Source organism: Armigeres subalbatus, chromosome 2 (assembly GCF_024139115.2).
Source record: "Armigeres subalbatus isolate Guangzhou_Male chromosome 2, GZ_Asu_2, whole genome shotgun sequence".
NCBI classification, from domain to species: domain Eukaryota; kingdom Metazoa; phylum Arthropoda; class Insecta; order Diptera; family Culicidae; genus Armigeres; species Armigeres subalbatus.
The window spans coordinates 215,643,674-215,660,788 of NC_085140.1; the positions used below are offsets into that span (position 1 = coordinate 215,643,674).

At 37.8% G+C, this 17,115-nt stretch overlaps 1 protein-coding gene across 10 annotated transcripts in view; it reads left to right on the forward strand.

Annotated features, from left to right (window-relative positions):
• Window positions 1–9,180: 9,180 nt before the first annotated feature.
• The window catches only part of LOC134211633 (protein MTSS 2), a 160,052-nt gene continuing 152,117 nt past the window's right edge, over window positions 9,181–17,115 (forward strand). For 6 of the 10 annotated variants that reach the window (XR_009979059.1, XM_062688708.1, XM_062688707.1 and 3 more), the window contains exon 1: window positions 9,191–10,013. The gene's annotated coding sequence lies outside the window, so the exon portion shown is untranslated. Of the gene's footprint in view, window positions 10,014–17,115 lie in introns of all 10 variants that reach the window. The other 4 variants (XM_062688702.1, XM_062688704.1, XM_062688703.1 and 1 more) reach the window with 4 other exon arrangements.

Below are 17,115 nucleotides of genomic sequence, written 5' to 3' on the forward strand. Positions count from 1 at the left end.
AATAACGACGGCAATGTGGATTGCCGTGAAAGAATTTTGGCGCTTCCGGTAATTATGCCAATCCGTGTTTTCCGATAAATTTTTATGCTGATTCTTTATGGCTTTTTGGGTAACAGTGATTACGTTACAGTAGATTTGAGTTATCAATTATGTCATTCAAATGGAACAGAACAAGAAAATATGGAAATATTTTGATAAAAATCCAATACAAAATTTATTGGGTTTTTTCTATTTTAAAACAAAGAATCAAATCGCACAATTTTAACGGATTTCGACTATTAGATGTAGATAATCGAATTATTTTACCTATAAATTATCAGATTCGAATTCTAGTAACAGCAACGACTATAGTCTATATAGCGTTCTTTTTTGCTATTTTTCCCCCAACTCCCCCGACTCTTTGGGATAAACCGTGATTTCGTCAGAAATGAAAAAACCAAATATACAAGAGAGGAAAATTATTTTTCACTACATAATCTAAACTTGAGATTCAACATAATAAATATCATAAATAAGTATGTCTATGTTAGTTTTTTAACGAATTACAACTAAAAATCCATCTTCCACTCAAAAATTATGCTCAATTTAATTATGTTCCTAAATAGACATTTGAATTTATTTATAAATAATCAGAAAAAACGTATCATTGATAAATAAATACAATAAATTTGTTGATGGCAATATAGTTGCCACTGCCTTATGAAGGGTTAATGCCAGGGTTAATACATTATATTAATATTCTTCAAATCCGACACTTTAAACAAATTAGTCACAGAACTGCAATAATGAATAAAATAATGGTATGGACATTTTGGTATAAATAACTTTATAGCGGCAGATACTGCGGTACGCTATTTTACCATTGAGAGAGCAATTATACCTAAAGTATATCTTCGAATACACAAACTAATAGTGAATAAATAGCAGCTACCTTCTCGTCACTGCATTTTATAAATCACATTTTCAACCAAATTTTCAACCCTCATTTTGTTTATAATGGAGCTACCATATGAAATCAGCGAAAAATATGTCACCGATTCATCATCAGAGAAACTTGAAGACAGCACACAATTAAAATAATCCATTTTTGCGTGGAAGACAGCTATTTAACAAATTAAACAAATAAAATCAAATATCCATCCGTGTTTCATTTTCCTTTGGCGTAAACATAAACACCAGTTTGACAGTTTGTGTTCGAATGTATTGGTGAACCTAGGTTGGATCTCGATAAATCGGCAGAGCGAATCTCATTCATTTTGGGTCGGATCTGGTGCGGATCGCGATCCAACCTGAACGAATAACCGAACGTTTTGACAGCTGTTAGAGCGGATCCGGGGCAGAACTAGGTTCGACCCAGCAATAACCGAAAACGACATGAGTGAAATGGTATTGCCTACACGGTTAGAAAAAAGTACCTAATTTTAGGTACTTTTTTTCTCTTGCATCTCCCTCCCTCTTTCCTTTGTTGTTATAAAATGAAGAGCAAAACCACTCAACAAGGGCATTAAAGTGTGGGAACCCAACGTTGAGTAACCTCATGTTTACAAAAGTTGAGTTAAATTCACTCAACTTTTGGTTAGTTTCTATTCAAAATATAGTATATTTTACTTAATATTAAGTGAATTTTACATAATTTCAAAAAAAAAATACTTAATTTTAGGCTCCCATACTGAAACCCCGATTTGAGTGAAAAGAACCTAATATTAGGTACTTTTTTCTAACCGTGTATAGAAAGTGGAATATATAGATGAGCGAAGATAAATCCTCTGTCTCCAAACGAACTGTTAAACGTGTCTCCAAACGAGCATGACGTCACGATTTCAATGGAAACGTTAAGGGCTGTGACGTCATATGCGCGTGTGCACGGGCAAAAAAATCGACTCAGCCATGCTTTCGCTCATCTATAGATTCTACTATCTATAGTTTGAATATGAATGGATGTTTCGGACTCTATAGGCTTTTTCACGAGACGTTTAAAATCAGCTGATTTTACCGTCAATTGACAGTTCTCCTATGAAAGTGACAGCTTCGGGCTTGCGGGCCTGTTCAGCGGTTGTAAACAAGTGCAGTCTCGGCAGTGTCACATGAAAAGGCCTATAGCGGGCCCCGGTGCGCATCAAGGGGCTAGACTTTACTAAGGTGGCGCAGATCAGCGCTGCGTGCCACTAGTTCTCTCTTTTACTCTTCCGCTGATCTTATGCAACGCAAATAGTGACGACACTATTTGCATTGCATAAGAACAACGGGAGAGAGAAAGAGACAACTAGTGGCACGCTGCGCCACCTTAGTAAAGTCTAGCTCATTGGGTGCGCATCGCTCCTCATTAATAAATATTATTTATAGACACTATAGGCAGGAACTAATAACCTCCCATTCGGAAAGAGGTTCTAGACATCTACCGCGATACAAGGATGTTATCGATCATTTAGTAATCTGCGTTCGATCACTTAGTAGTTTGTCAATAACTCATTCCAGAGGCTAAATTTCAAAACGTGCTGTATGGTGGACTTCTAGTGCGAAGGTTTTGCTACAACTCTGCCTAACAGGTCGATGTTTGAATTTAACTCATAACAGAGCTGTAGCGCTAGTAGCAGTAACTTATACTAAATGATAACAAAATGTCAATCATTTAGTATAAGTTACTGCTACTGGAGCTATAGCTCCGTTATTAGTGAAAATCATACAACGAACTGTTAGGCAGAGCTGTAGATAAACCTTTGCACTAGAAGTCCACCATATAACACATATTGAAATTTAGTCTCTGGAATGAGTTATTGACAAACTACTAAATGATCGAACGCAGATTACTAAATGATCGATAACATCCTTGCCGCGATATCTCTGAGACTAAAAAATAAGTCTCCTAGGTATTTTTCTTCGATGTCTAGAACCTGTCACACCTCAAATGCAACAACCGTTTCTACCTTGAATGAACCGGTTAACTGATGGGAATTTGACAGATAGATTCTCTTAGATAACTAATAGATAGCTCTTAGACTTGGGTACCACCAATCTACTAAAATTTAGATAGACATTATGGAGATATGGGTACCTTGATTCTTCGTCTTTTTCTTTTCTGTATTTTTCTCGGCTATTTTTAAAAACGCGTTTGAAAAACTGAGTATTTATTTTTATTGTTCACAATAGTTTATAACACATACATATTTTAATAATTGCCCGCCTCCCGAAAAAACGAGAAATGTTGAATCACTAGGATCGTGTGGTTGCAGTACTAACGAATATTGTTCCACGCTCCATATCGAATGAGCATTCCGCTGAGGGAGCCCCGATTGAGCATTTCGCATGTCGCCGCCGAATGGGCATTCCGGTGAAGGGCCCTAAATGGGAATTCCGCTAGACGCCGCTGAATTGGTATTCTGCTGGGGCTCCGAATGGGAATTTCGCTGGTCTCCGCCGAATGAGCATTCCGCTGAGGGGCCTCGCACGGGCTTTTCGCTGGTCGCCACCGTATGTGCATTCTGCTGGGGCTCCGAATTGGAATTTCACTGGTCGCCGCCGAATGGGCATTCCGCTGGACGCCACCAAATGGGCATTCCACTGGAGGCTCCGAATGGGCTTTCCGCTGGTCGCCGCCGAATGGGCATTCTGCATGGGCACGGGCTTTTCGCTAGTCGCCGCCGAATGGGCATTCCGCTGAGGGGCCCCCGAGTAAGCATTGCGCTGAACGCCACCAAATGGTGTAACTCTTTCCTTTGACGGCGTCCGAACGCCTGCGGAGTGGACGTCCTCACGTCCTCCTGACTAGCTCTCTTTGCTTTTATTGGGGTTCTCAGGGTCGGCTAGACACTTGCTCAAGGGAATCACACGAAACATATCGCAGCGGAAGCGGACAACACGATAGACGACGAACTGACATGCAACCGAGGGCTTGGCTTTGAAACAGAAAGTAAAGGTTGTACATTTTATACATCATTTATTGTGGGTTCATTGGTTACGTTAGTTTTGGGATGTTAGTTCGATGCGGCCGTTTGATGACGATGGGTACCTTTAGAGTAGTCATGCGACATGAAGTAGGATACGCGGGTGACATACCTTTCGTGGCGCTTTGGGGTTGTGACAGGTTTGGATGCCCGGAACAGTGGGGTACGATGGTTGCGTAGCCTGGATGTGCTTCGACGAAGATCTACGCGTTGGTTGGCTGGCCTCGAGCAGACTTGAGGTTGGACACAATGGTGGTGATGAAGCTTTCATGTACGCCAGAGGCGTTTCCCCGGTTGGATCGTCCTGTGGTCTGGATTGGTCCTCCCGAAGGTAGCGAATCTGGATGGGCAGTATTCTGCGGGTTGACTGACCCGGAAATAACTTGAGGTTGGACACGAAGATGGCAGGGTTTTACGGGCTCGCAGGTTAAGCTGCAGTTTGGACTGGTTCTTCCAAAGGTGGCGAACCTGGATGGGCAGTGTTCTGCGGGTTTACTGACCCGGAACAAACTTGAGGTTGGATACGAAGATGATTGCGCAGCCTGGGTGGACCCCGGAGTCGTTTAACGGGTTCATACGCCCGGAACAATGGTGAGACACACCGACGGTGATGAACCTGAATGGACACTATTCAGCGGGCTGCTAATCCGGAATAGCTTCGGGTGGCGTACGACGATAGTGACAGAGCGGGGTTGACTGTAATCCGCAGGTTGACTGACCCGGAGAAAACTTGGTTGGACACGTGGATGGGTGGAACGATTATCAGGTTATATTCGCCGAAATGGTCGGCTTGGATGGGGTTTCATGGCCCGCACGGATGGTGTACTGTAATACCCGGGACCGACTAGTTGACCAACATTATGTCCTCACCGGAAGGCCAGTGTACGGGATTCACCAATCTTCTCCGGTGTATCCAGGAGGCCCACGCGGCCCTATATTCCCTCACTATTCTGGAGCACTGTCTTTTTTCGACTTTTCACTCTCACGGTTAACCACCTTCTCCCTGATCTCGAATCTCTTTTTCTTCTTTTTCGTTCCTTTCTCTTTTCGTTCGGGGCTTGGGTTACCCGAAAGAATTTCGCTCGGATTGCCATATGTGTCAAGGGGTGAATCGATTTTTGTTAGTGTTCACATGGTTAAAAAAAATAGCCAATGAAACGTTCTAACTTTTATTTGACTATTTTACTTATGGGTAACTACACACAAAAAAAATCGTTGGTGAAATTAAAAGAATCGTTGGTAAAATTAAGAAAATCAGTTAGTGATTTTCAGTAGAAAGTATTAGATTGTGAAATTTACAATTGCAAAAATGTCAATTCGGTGAGAACATTTACAAGAGCTAACTTTTCAAAGTAACATTTTCCTCTCAGAATTAAATGTGTATTTTCCGTTCAAAATAACAATTTCCTTTTAAACTAAATGTACACACTTAAAATAAATCGCCGAATTCGGTAAAATTTTACTGAAATCTCAACAGCAGAACTGTTCGGTAAATAATTTAACTGATTTCCGGTGATTTTGACAGTTGAGCAATGGAAAAAATTACAATAAATCTGTAAAATAAATTACCGAACAGTTCTGCTGTTGAGATTTCGGTAAAATTTACCGAATACGGTGAAATGAGGTAAGTGTGTATAATAAACAATTTAAAATAACAATTTCTTGTCAAAACTTTATGTATATTTTACATTATAATCAACTGCGATGCATTCAAAACAACAAATGTTGTGCGCTTTCATTTTAAATTGAAAGCGCACAACATTTGTTGTTTTGAAAGCGATCTTAAGAAACCAAAAATATATTTTTAAATATTGATTGAAAATTGTTTTTATTAGTTTTATATCCGAATGAGGGCTTCCTAGACCAGGTTCATGATTGCTAAAAACGACAACCGCTGGCGTTTTCCCCTACAGCATTGCCATCAGAGACATCAGCTCGAGTTTTACTCCGCAGCGTTAAAGTGATCCTGAGCGACGACGGGAAGTAATCCAACTGCGCACCGTAACTAACAAATATTGGCCAACCAAATGTTTGAACTATTCCGTATCAACCGATCAACAGGAACGAACTGCTGCATCTGAAATTATACAAACCACAAAGATTAGTAATCGATTATTTATTTGTCTGATTAACAACTCACCAGTTATTTGATTTCTGTTCCATACTTAATCGACAATTTTCCTCTCGGTAAAGTACATTGACTAAAATGATCGTTAAAGTATATTTTAGCTGATATCTCGTTAATAAATATGACGTTTGCACACATCACCAAATGATGGATGTTTTGGCTGATTGTTTTGATTGAGAGTCTCATCCGGGCAAATTAAATTGGGCCGTGGTCTCCGCCCCACGTTGGGCGCCATTTTGTAGCCGGCACGGAGCGATCCGTCGTAAAAAGCACGTGGCTTAAGCGCCACTCCACAAGGGAGACCACAGCCCAATTGCCCGGATGAGACTCTCTCAAGGCAAGTCCATTTTAATTTTCCTGATAAAGATTTATGGATCGGTCCAGCCAGCAACAACGAAACGTGCCAAATTAGATCCACCCTATCTTCCCTCTATACCGTACAGCCACACCATACACTCAAAGAGTCGGTGAGAGCCCACCAGAACCTAATACACTCTAAGCTTGAGTGCCGCTCTCATCATCGGCGGACTCTCTCCTCTCACCAACAACCATCAATGAGTTGGAAGCAACATGATACACCACAGTCAAACTCGCAAAGAGGACGGGACTCGAAACTAACAAACAATATCGCGTTGTGACGTTAAACACAATCAATTAACTAAATGGCTAGGGAGACACATTGAAACATTTTATTCACTAACAACGGAAACATTTATTGTCTTAATACTAACAGGGGCACATGTTTGTTCGGGGTTTGTGTTCTGTTCGTTTTAGTGTTTGTGTTCGTTCATAACTTCTTACTCCCTAGCTTGTGTGCGGTTTTCTCTTCTAGTTCCTACTCTATTCTCACTTGTGCTCTGTGCCTAATGTTTACGTGACGTCACTCCTCCAGGCAGCGCAGCTGCTGACTAGTCTGCGCTCCTACTACTCGACGGGATTTTTCGGTGGTGGCAAAACGGGCTCACGCACGCATCTTCACGGGTCCGTGATGGCGGACCCAAGCGTTGGTCGGCAGGCTTTTTCGACTCGCGAAATATGGTTTGGCTTTAGCAGCACATTTGGGTCATCAGTCTACGACTGGCACAAAAAACGTTTCCTCCGCGGCGCCTTCCTCGGACGCCGCACTCCTCGGACGCCGCACTCCTCGGACGCCGCACTCCAATCAAAAAAAGTTTGCTGACTCACCGGTTTGTTGTGGGTTTTACGTAACCTGACCCAGTCGATGACCTGACGGTGGGGTCGACGCTCCCGGCTTGTTGACGCCGGCGATGACGTTTAATGAAGCTGACGCGGCGCGATGGCGATTGCTTGCCGGCTGGTGGATCTCGTCCACGTGGAGGCCCCTGGCCTTCCCTTTGACCGATATGGCGACGGATCGGTCCGCTTCTGGCAGGTGATGATCGCCAGGCAGGAATATTCCGTCCGTATGGGGGTTGTCGCGCTTGGGTGCGATAATTTGCTGCGGGTGGGAAATATCTAGCCAATCTGGCGAAATAAACACTTAAGCACAAGCACATCATATCATATTTAGAGCACATTATACCTATCTAGACGGAGGCATTTGCCAACATACCGAGCACAAATATTCACGCACATCTTTGAAGTCTGACTATTGGAGAACGAACAATAAATTAAATAAATAATTACATCTAACGCCACAATAGGAAACATACTTCAGATTAGCAAACGCGGACACTTCCAACTCGTTGGATGATCACGGACGAAATGATTGAGTCCGTTAATCCTCAGATCAAGGAATGTAGACTCGGACACAACCGGAAATACGTCATTTCCGACTCCCTTCGTGTATAATCGTGACCTTATTGGTACGATGGATAATCTGACACGAAAGTTGTGCTGCTTTCCTCTCCCACCTTATCCAGAAAAACAAATGGCCTCGACCTTAGAGAGCCTGGCTAATTGATAAATGCCCGCTTGCTCTATGTTAAGGGATCTGTTATCCTAAACTATTGGCGATTTATAGATTGCCTTTCTTACAACCTATCTTATGAGAACTATTTACAGGTATTTATGTACAAAAAATATTAACAAAATTCCTGACTGCTACATATGACGTTTACACATGTTACTGAAACTCGGCAATTAAGTTTGCCACAATTATCGGTGGTTTGGAATTTACCCGAGTCTCGGCAAACCCATCTGTCAAACATATTACCTCTATCGTGATCTATCGCTGTTGGGAACAAGCACGTGAAAACTAGGAAAAATGGAAAAATTTCTTTACTTTTACTTTTTGTAAGTATTCAATACAATTTTAATTTGTTCGCATAATCTGTTCAAAATTTAAACTTCATTTCATGCTGATTTGCTAATAGAAAGTACTTAAACTATAATAGAAATGCAACTTGATTTTATTTTTTCATAAAACAAAAATAAAACAAACTAACATTTTTCGCGGTAGTTTTTACCTCGCATACGAACAATAATGAGTTTGTCCATCATCTCAAACAAACAAACACAATTAAATAAATTTGAAACTCAGTTTCATTCAAGTTTCAAATCAGGTTTTATTTGCAACAAACCAGTCGAGCAGTTGCAAATCAGTTTCAAAAAGTGCTCGAAAAATAAAACTGCAACTCTGCGTTGCGTAACTGCTAGTTTCAGTTCTAGTTTGATTTCCAAACACACCATACAAATCTCAACAGCATTGCGACCGGCCTTAGTAAATAAGAAGTATTGAGACGTCGGTTTGTCTGTGTGTTTTTTTCCTTCCCAGTGTGTATTTTCGAAAAGCTCATATATTTTTCATCGGACCATGGTAAGCCGAGCACTATTGGCCATTTAAAACCTACGATATAACATGAAACATACGATTTAATTATTCGAAATGTCAATTGATCTTGAAAATGGTTCATTACTTCTTTTTGAAATTTGTGTATTAACTATTCTCCATTGTACATTGAGAGTTACATTGTAGTTAAACTTTAAGTGACTGTTTTAAAATTCCAAAAAGAATAACAAAATTTCAAAATGATAACGTAATAAATAAATGCTCCTTTGTATTTGCCGAAGCTACACGACGGAAGATGATTACAAAGAGAAACAGAAAACTTACGGCGCACTGGGCTTTGCTTTCAGATTCAGGCTTTCAGTCAGTCTAGTTGGAAATGTTCGCGTCGCAGGTTTGGTCGTTCTTCATTCGCTGCAGTGCATAGTTTTTTTCTTTTGTGTTTTTGAAGATTTTCATCAGTGAATTTAATGCATTTTTTTCGTTTTCTAATGGTACGAAAACAAGTGGATATTTATCAAAACAATAGTGTTTGAATTTGGATTTATTAGTTTGTAGAGCGGTCCGAGTTGAAATCAATTTTGATTTAGTTGTCTTCTGACCCCAGAGGAAAGTTTGCCGCAGCCAGCAGACATGTTTTCATTTTCTGAAAATAATTTTCCGGTCCAAGTAGCAAATAAAAATGGTTACATGAGAAGCCGTGGAGAATGTTAACAAAACTCAACTGGGTGGTTTGATTGCAATGCAGTGATTTTGCATTTGGAGAGTAGATATTGATTTGGTGAAATTTTCCCGTCATTCAGAACTGCTAGACAAGCAGAGTGAAAATAGGTGGAAAAAAGTTGCACAAAAGATTACGCCTACCGAGGCTGTGTTGGTGCGTCAATGAATCAAACGTGAACAAGTGTGCGTGATAGTACGTCAGACAGGATAAACGTAAGGAAGACCAGAAAGGATATCCAGTTTATGTACACAACATCAATAGGCAGTCAACAGCATAAGCATTGAATGAAAGCATAGACAAAGCCGAGATCTGTGCTTTGCTGATTGCTTTTTTGCGTGCTGACATCGTGGAACGCGCACCGTGAAACCTGGTCGGATCGAAAGTGATCACCGACAACGAATGGAAGGAAAAGTTGCGATTATCGACGAATGTGCCCACCGAGAAAAGGTCATTTCCGCGTGGTCGTTTTAGGTAAGCTTATATTTTCAGTCAAGGACTCAAAATTGCGATCCAAAAGCTGTATGGCAATAAAATTATAATTACAATTCAATCCCTGCACTAATAACGTATTACATATAAATGTTTTCATTTGTTTTTATGATGATTTGAGAAAAAGAACGAAGAAAAACTGTTCATTTTAATGTTGTATCGAGTCAATCAGCCAATATAGTACACCTCCTGTTTAAACTGTGATCTATAACACATGATATCATATTAAATGACAATAAGTTGCGTGAACTGTAACATCAAGACACTCTGATAAAAGCCCACTGTCTGAGCAGACTAAGTTTTAATGCAACCAAATATTATTAAGTGTTTTATAAATATGAGTCGACCCCACTACAGTAAGATTAAGTGCTTTTTCACTAATTTTGTGTTTTTTCTGTTTTCAATTTATGTTTTATGCCTTTAATCGGATTGACAAGTTTTAATGAATTATCAAGTTGATGAATTATGCATATACAAAAACATTCACATGCACACACACAAATAAGTGATTGATTTTAAATGTAAGTAAGGTGATACCAAGGGTGATACACAATTTATACAATTTATAAATATATAAGTTATTTTGATTAACCTTTTCATGAGTTTGTTTTAACTACTCACCGCTTTACTTGATGTAATTAGGGTCTCGATACACATCGTTGTCTTGTCATCGTTGGTAGTTTCGAAGCCAATCACAATTATCGGTATTGAAGAAATGAAACAAAACGAAATTGGTATTAGAAGAGGTTATTTCATTATCTATGATGGTTTGTTGGCTTATTATTTTATTGCTATTCTGGACGTCATAGGGTAGAGAACCATTTGGGCAGCATCCCCTATTCCCGTCAGCAACGTTCATTACTCGAGCGCATTACAATCGAATTACTTGTTTTTTAGTACATGGTTAGTTTCTGTCGATATCTAGTGATGTACAAACAATCAAGCCATTTGGTTGGAACGCGGTCGAGTTATTAACGTTGCGGACGGGAATAGGGGGTGCTGCCCAAATGGTCCCGCTCCCTATGTGTGACTAACGATAGGTGTCATGTGATGCATTGTTTAGAATAATTTATTTATCCAACGATTTTTTCCTAAGTGTTGGTTCAGGTTAATATCTATTTATATACGTTTGTTTGAAAGTGTTGTGTTTGGTCGTTGTATACTTGAGTCGGTTTTAGTTAGTTTTGATAACCCCCCTTCTATTTTAGTTCTTGAGTCAGTGCATGGTTTGTAACATGGTCCCTGATTTATGATTAGGTTGGTCTTTCAGAAATTAAGTTGTTGTGAAATAAGGTGTTTTGAAATTTGTATCAGTTGATTACCGCCTTTGGCAGTATACAGTTTCAACACAATAGGAGGCTAAGTAGAACTGACTATTAGAAAAGGCTCTTTATTCAATAAATTCACCTTCACCTCCCTTAGCTTCAATCCGCGACCTGTAGTACGCGCCCTGGTGGTCATTGAGAAAACCGTATAAGAGAGTACGAACCTTCAATGAAATTTCCAAATTTACACAACTTTATTCCATCTACGATACTAGATGGGTTCCAATTAAACCCTTAGTTCGTATAATCCTACCAGCACAGAATTACATTCTCCCGAAGCAAAACCATGCCGATGAACCATTCTGCATTACTCAATCACCATAGAGTTATTGAAGATCATGTTGAAAGATGTTTATAACAAATTACATTGCCTGAAATTCAATGATCCATGAAACCGACTGCAACACAGAAAGATCCCCACCATATGCGTCTCCTGAAGAATTATGATCCTTAGCCGTTATTTAGTTTTTTATTTATTCTGTCGAAACAAAACATGAAATTTGTTCAGCGTCAATATAATTCCCGGGTTTTCCCGGTTCTATCGGATTCCCGGTTCTCCCGGTTTTCCCGGTTCAGTGGCCACAATGACTTCGTTGTTCGGTAATTATTTTTACAGTTTCAATACGGTAAATTATGATTTTCTCTGAGATAATTGTAAAACTATTATTAAAATTCATATTTTTACCGATGACTCAGTAAATGGAAAAACGAGCAATGGGTAATGTTTTCAACATAACCGCGAGTAGACGTAGGACTTGTATAATCGTAACGTATTTACATTAAAATTCTAACCTTTGGATCCATGAAGTTTGTGTAGAACTATTAGCAATTTGTTTATTCAAAACTTCTGGAAATAAAACTAATAACTAAATGCATAATTAGAATTGCTTTATTTCTAACTTTTAAGCCCTTATTTACTCAAGCAAATGTAGGGCATTTATAGATTTTTCATTGATGATAGTATTTGAAGTATAAAAATTCTATTTATTTAATTTTCAGACTTGGGAAAAATGTGCTATTTTAGGGGAACTGTCCCGTTTTCCAAACAAAGCAATACAGCTCCAATTTCGTTGTTTCATGACATGCGTGCTTACTGCTGAAAAAAATCACAACAATAAGAAACAAGTCAAGGAGCAGTAACCCTGCTAAAATAGAGGTGGTACTGCTAATACGTCAACGAAAAATTATTTAATGTTTTGATTCCAAACTCCGAGTCTACGTCAAGTTTAATAATACAATTTCTCAGAAAATGAAAAACAAAGAATAAGATAAAGTTTATTAAAATATTCTTCTGGAAATTATTTTTTGCGGACTTTTTTTTAAACATTTACATGTAATACAGCGAAATTTTCTAATCTAAAATGAATATTATTGCTGATTGTGCATCTTTCTAGACCAACATTTGAAAAGGGCGTAACAGCCAACATTTATTCCTTCTGATTCCTTGTCCACATATATAGCTATATATGTGGAGAAAGAATCAGAAGGAATACATTTTGTTGCATGTTGGGATTGGTTACATATGAAATATTCACTGGCTTTGACAAGAAATGTAATTTTCAATAGCTTATCGTTAATAATCTTATATTTCAATGAAATAGGCAAAATGGTGGAGAGTGTCCGAGTCGATTGATATATAAATCTTAAAAATCCACCGAAAGATAAAGGCGCTAGTAACGTTCAAAATCTTCCCTTCCAGCGTAACGCTCTCGATTTACAAAAATCTAAATGACACCCAGTATAGTAAAGAAAGACGTAAGTCCTACGTCAAAAGTTGCTGTACACCGTAAAGAAATTACTGACTTTTTCGGCAATTCATTTGTTTATCGGCTTTACGGTAAAAAAATTACCGGTACTGGCAGTAAAAAATATAACTTTACCGAACATTTCATATAATATATTTTTATTTTTACTTTAGAATATATAGAATATATTTATTTAAAATATATTTTTAAGAAATTACCGGAGACAACTGTTAACAAACAATTGATACTAGAACAGAAACAGACGTCATTTGCATTATTCTTAGATTCGCGATTTTGCTTCAGGGTGGTTTTGTTTGAGTTCACAAATTTTAAGTTTGTTTTAATCATTTGCTTCATTGTCGTGTGCTGTCGTGATAAGCATAGTGGTCTCATATCGTTTTATACGATGCAATTCTTTTTGTGTTGCCGATAATCGACAAGTTATTTTGTCCAAACATGTTATTTCGCTATTAAGTTTCACGCTTCGGCTTGTCAAGAATCCATTCTTGTTGTGGAGTCCACTAATGAATAATTTGGTTGACCATTAGTATAGCAAGAAAAACTTCGCACAAAAATTACATACTATGCTTGAGACGGCAATTGAAAATTTAATTAGTTAATTAAACTGATGCCAGGATGGAGAAAAAGCTTTCAGGATTTATAAAATGTTTCCGTCACTTTACCTGGAAATTGAAAACAAGGCAGCCAAATATAACAAAAATATCAAAAATAAGAATACATACTTCCGATTGATGTTTGGAGAGCAAAAAGTATCTCACAAATTCTAAAATATTGCAATGTATTATTTGTCTTCCTTCTTACATTTTGTACTCTTTTCCAAAAAAAATATTCCTTAATCTATTTTATCTATAATCTATTAATTCTTAAAACGAATGAAATTTTACCGAAAGAAATGTTAATGTTTTACCGACGTCCTGTAATTTTATTGACATAACCGGTGGTTAAATTACTAAACACGTCGTCTATTTTTTCCGAACAAACTGCAATTTTTGACAGTTCAGATTAATTTTTGTTCACTGAGCGTTCGGTATTCCAAAAAAAAAAACGTTCAGCTGTTTGAAAACCCGGTAAACTTTTACCGATTCCAGTAATTTGAGTTTACTGTGCACGTCAAACTACCTACCACGATGCACTGTCGCGTCGCGTGGTCGTGTCGTTCGTTTTTGGTATTAAAAAATTGTATTTTGGCTTCAAATAATCAAATTGAACACACCAAATTTACCAGCACCTTCTGATAGCCATCAGTCTAAAAAAGTTCTACACATTCGATTAAAGCCTGCCGGAGTACGAGCAATCTTATGGAATATCGGTAGGAACGTTGGTCGTACACTGTCATGACATGAAACAGGGGTTTGCTTATGCATATGCAAGCCTGCGATGTTTCATATCGGCAGCGAGATAAAATTTCCACGAAGAATTAGAAATTTTCCATAAAAAATAGAAAATAGTCAATAAAGAAATCAGGGTATGAGCAATAAATAAATATAAAATTTACACAAATAATGCTAAAGTTCCATAAGCAATTAAAAATTTTACACAAAACAAAAATAAATTAGCACTTTTAAAAGTAAAAATTGCAATTAATGTTCCACGGAAAAAAATACAAAATTTCCATAAATTGGTTTATTGCTTTTTTATATTTCTTTCTATAAATATTTATATATTTTTTATTGCTCTTTATTGACTTTTTCGTGGAAAGTTTTTTAATTTTTTGTGGAAAAAAATATTTTGTTCAAAATTTTGTACATAATTGTTTATTGCTAATATTGATTTATTTATGAAAATATTGTATTTTATTCCGTGGAACATTTTAATTTCTTTATTCAAAATCCTTCTTTTATTGCAATTTTTGCTTTTAAAAGTGCTAATTTATTTTTGTGACGGATCGTAGTATGTCGTGGCGTTAGGTGGACGTGTTTTTTTTTTGTCTTCGCTAAAAGTTTTTCCCGCCAAAAAATTTGAAAATTTTCTTAAATTTGTTCTCAAGTGATAAAATATATAAGTTTTAGTAATGATTCAAACGTACCCGAAGTTTTAACATTCCGCTTCTACTTCCGGTGAATGACTCAGGATCCATAGTTTGGTAAGATTTTAGTCGAATGCAGGTACGTTCTAACTATTTCCAAATCTGTAGTGATGAGGTCGTTTAATTTTTACCGCTATTTCTACATTGCGCATAAATTCGGAAGTTTGGCGCCAACCTTCTAAAACAGCATATGACGTGGAATGGCTCCAGTGAAGGCAAACTTTTTCACGTTCAATTATATTTAAATAATTCATATTTTGATTAGGTAACTCAACTTAACAAATCTAAGAAAAGCTGTTCCAAATCCATTTACTTGCCACAAAATACAATTTAATTCATACAGTAGTGGCGATGCCTTCCTCGTATATTATAGAAGGTATACCCAAACAGCGGAAGTATTTTTTTGGTTCTGTATGCCTGCCAGAATCTGTGTGAAAGCTTCCATGTGCGACATTGCGAGATTTAGATTGAAAGCTTCTTCTTCTATGGCTCTACATTCCAACTGTAGCTTGGCTGCTATTAGCATTTCCTCAGTTATTAATTGAAGGCTTTTTTCCCCCATCTTGTGTGGTGGGTGCAATGGATGCACTATGCCCGGGGTGTCGAGAGGGTTTCCAACCCGAAAACATCCTAGACCGGAAAGAGAGTCGAACTTCGAACCATCGCCGGATTGGCGTTCCTACGCCTTTGCTCGCAAGTCTGCTGGAGGAACCTAAGCTTTTATAAGTAAATTGCAAAAAAGCTTGTAAAATTGTAAGGCATTATACAATATTTGTACGGATTTCCGTGTATTCCTATACAAAATTGTGGAAGAATCTGACATATAGGGACCGATAAAAGGACCGATCTGTGATTTGAGCGTGACTTGTTTTGTAAACAAGTGAGCTAGAGTGAGCGTTTCCTGTTAAAACCATATGTATCCGACAGAATATGCTTACCTCTATCAGGTAAAGGAATCAGTTTTGGAAGAAAACGTTAGTTTTCAACGGAATCCACAAAACAGTGTTTGTTTGCAGGGTGGGTTGCGCCCGGGTCGCGGATCGGTCCTGAAATGCTGGTTGAGTGTAGTTGGAAAATACATAGGAAAGGTCAAAGGTCAGTTAATTAAATAGAATTGATTATTGCCTAACACTGTCATGTGAATTATTGCTTTTTTCTGATTTTTTTTTTCTTCTCGAGAATTTTTCTATATGGCACATTTTGGTTACACACTCAGCATTTTCAACATCTCAAATTTCAATACTGATAGTTCATACTCTTTTCTCTAGATAGACGATCCTTAGTAGAGAAAATAATAATCATACATTTTGTTACTGTAAGCCTAAACTATGTTGATTTAGTTTTTCAATAGTTTTGGTTTCCGACTAACTAACTTTAAATTCTCATGACAATCTGTTTCTTTTATTGTACTTTTCTAAGTAACACAATATCACAATAACTTTGATTGTAAAGAAAAGACAATTCTGCAACGTGTTAGAAATTAAGGATTTTTATTCCTTTGTGTGTCTACTCAAACCTCATATAACCGCATTATCTACAAATATTTCATATATTACATCTATCGCTCAAATTTTCTTTCTCTATGTCTTTTTTCTAGTGTAGTATGAACTGTATTCAAAATGTATAATTTAACATATGTACTAGAAGTGGAAATAATTCAAATACTTGTTTCTATAATTCATAAAATAGTGAATTATATAATAGAGTGCGCGTTTAATCGTATTTTTGAAAGAACGGAGAATTTTGAGTCCAAATTATTTTGTTCCGGTTTACGCAGTCGTGTTCCCGTAATGCGCAAAGAATGTTCGTGGAGTCCGGATTGTTTTGTTCTGTCTTATTTAGTTGGTTGTAAAGCAAACTATTCGGTGCCCGTTCGATAGTGTTTTTGTTATGCTTCGTTCGAACATCGATCATCGGATCTTTGTGCTGCTTTGTGCGTGTGTTAATAAGCAAAAAATCAGTGCGTG